Raw genomic sequence first — 2,500 nt, forward strand, 5'->3', positions numbered from 1 at the left:
TCGAACATCGACAACTGGGTAACCAAAAGACACAGGGACAAATGAGTAACCAAAGGGCCAACTCATTAACTGAAATTTCAAAGAGGCTACTCATTAACTGAAATTTGAACATCGACAACTGGTTAACCAAATGTCAGAGCGACAAATGAGTAACCAAGCAGGCAACTGATTAACTGAAAACTTGTCATTCACATTTGTGACGGAATTCACGATGGGAATGTATTCGGCCCCCTTACCGGGCCTTGGGGTGCTGCTTTCCCGCTTGTGGAACCGAGTTGGGGTCGTCAAATGGCCTGGTGCATTGTTTGAAACACTGGTTAATGAGTTGTCAAGGTAGGAAATCATAGAACATAAGAGCAGCTCATTAACTGAAATTTTGAACATCGACAACTGGTTAACCAAGAGTCAGAGCGACAAATGATTAACCAAGGAGGCAACTCATTAACTGAATTTCGAACATCGACAACTGGTTAACCAAAAGACACAGGGACAAATGAGTAACCAAAGGGCCAACTCATTAACTGAAATTTCAAAGAGGCAACTCATTAACTGTAATTTTGAACATCGACAACTGGTTAACCAAAAGCCAGAGCGACAAATGAGTAACCAAGGAGGCCAACTCATTAACTGAATTTCGAACATCGACAACTGGTTAACCAAAAGACACAGGGACAAATGAGTAACCAAAGGGCCAACTCATTAACTGAAATTTCAAAGAGGCAACTCATTAACTGAATTTCGAACATCGACAACTGGTTAACCAAATGTCAGAGCGACAAATGATTAACCAAGCAGGCAACTGATTAACTGAAATTTTAAAATTGACAACTGGATAACCAAAAGTGGGAACTCATGCTTCGGACGGGCTTACATACGGCAGGCTGACGCCCGGCAGAGGCCCGGGCTTCGCCTCCCTTGCGTAAGCGACCGTCTCCGAATCGATTAAAGGCGTAAAATCGGAGTTCAGAGCGGGAAAATTTTTTCCCGAAAACGGCCGGAAAAAAAAAAATGTCTCCTTTTCCGCCGAGCAGGGTGGCATTCGAACGGGCACGGGAAGCCGCGTCTAACGGTGTAAAAACGGCTTGGCTCCGACGCGGGAGTGCGGAGATATGGCCGTTCAAAGTTGTACTGGAAGTCCGGAAGGAGAAAAATTTGACTGCCTGTAGCCGAAAAAAGTTCCAGCGGTCGGTCACAAAAGTCAAATCCGTCCCGCTGATTTGACACTTGTCATTTCTGGCAGGGGGGATTGGCGGGGTACCTGGAGAATGGTAGGAGGTGGTTTTTCGAGACTTTATCTGTTTTCCAGATTACTGTCTAGGGCCTCCAGGTCTGCAGAGACCGACCCGGGCTGCCGTCCAACCGACTTTTAACCCTTTTTGGGTGGAAATTTATTTCCATTTTTAACCAATTTTCGGGTTTTTGGTCGGGCTTAAAAACGGCAGCCTGACGCCCGGCAGAGGCCGGGGCTTCGGCTCCCTTGCGTAAGGGACCGTATACGAAACGATTAAAGCCGAAAAATCCGAGTTCAGAGCGGGAATTTTTTTTCCCGAAATCGGCCGAAAAATAAAAAAATTCTCCTTTTCCGCCGAGCAGGGCGGCATTCGAACGGGCACGGGAAGCCGCGTCTAACGGTGTAAAAACGGCTTGGCTCCGACGCGGGAGTGCGGAGATATGGCCGTTCAAAGTTGTACTGGAAGTCCGGAAGGAGAAAAATTTGACTGCCTGTAGCCGAAAAAAGTTCCAGCGGTCGGTCACAAAAGTCAAATCCGTCCCGCTGATTTGACACTTGTCATTTCTGGCAGGGGGGATTGGCGGGGTACCTGGAGAATGGTAGGAGGTGGTTTCTCGAGACTTTGTCTGTTTTCCAGATTACTGTCTAGGGCCTCCAGGTCTGCAGAGACCGACCAGGGCTGCCGTCCAACCGACTTTTAACCCTTTTTGGGTGGAAATTTATTTCCATTTTTAACCAATTTTCGGGTTTTTGGTCGGGCTTAAAAAACGGCAGCCTGACGCCTGGCAGAGGCCGGGGCTTCGGCTCCCCTTGCGTAAGGGACCGTATTCGACCCGATTAAGCCCCGAAAATGGATCCAAATGTCGGCCGACCAAGTAAGCTTGCTGGGGAGAGAGACTAAGTGCCGGGCTGGGCACCTCATTAACCAGTGAAAAGTTTTGGCTGCTGGAGAGACTAAGTCCCAGCCTGGGCACATCATTAACCATAAATGAAAAAGGCGAGGCCGAGTCTGGTGCATGGCTAACTGATTAACCAAATTGGCAAGGCCCGGGCTGAAAGTGAATGAGCGACCCGTGGCCAGGGGGCTGGAATGCGGGAGAGAATCCAACCCCCAAAATATGGAAGTCCGATGAGAAAATATTCGGCCGCCTTTTGCGGGCCTCGGGTGTTGCTTCCCGGCCTGGGAAAGTGAGTTGCTCCCGCCGAATTGACATGTGCATTTAACGATTTCGAGACATGATTAACCAAAACGCGGAAGTCCGATGAGAA

Source organism: Somniosus microcephalus, unplaced genomic scaffold (assembly GCF_052327205.1).
Source record: "Somniosus microcephalus isolate GS21.2 unplaced genomic scaffold, FLI_Smic_1.0 scaffold1537, whole genome shotgun sequence".
NCBI classification, from domain to species: domain Eukaryota; kingdom Metazoa; phylum Chordata; class Chondrichthyes; order Squaliformes; family Somniosidae; genus Somniosus; species Somniosus microcephalus.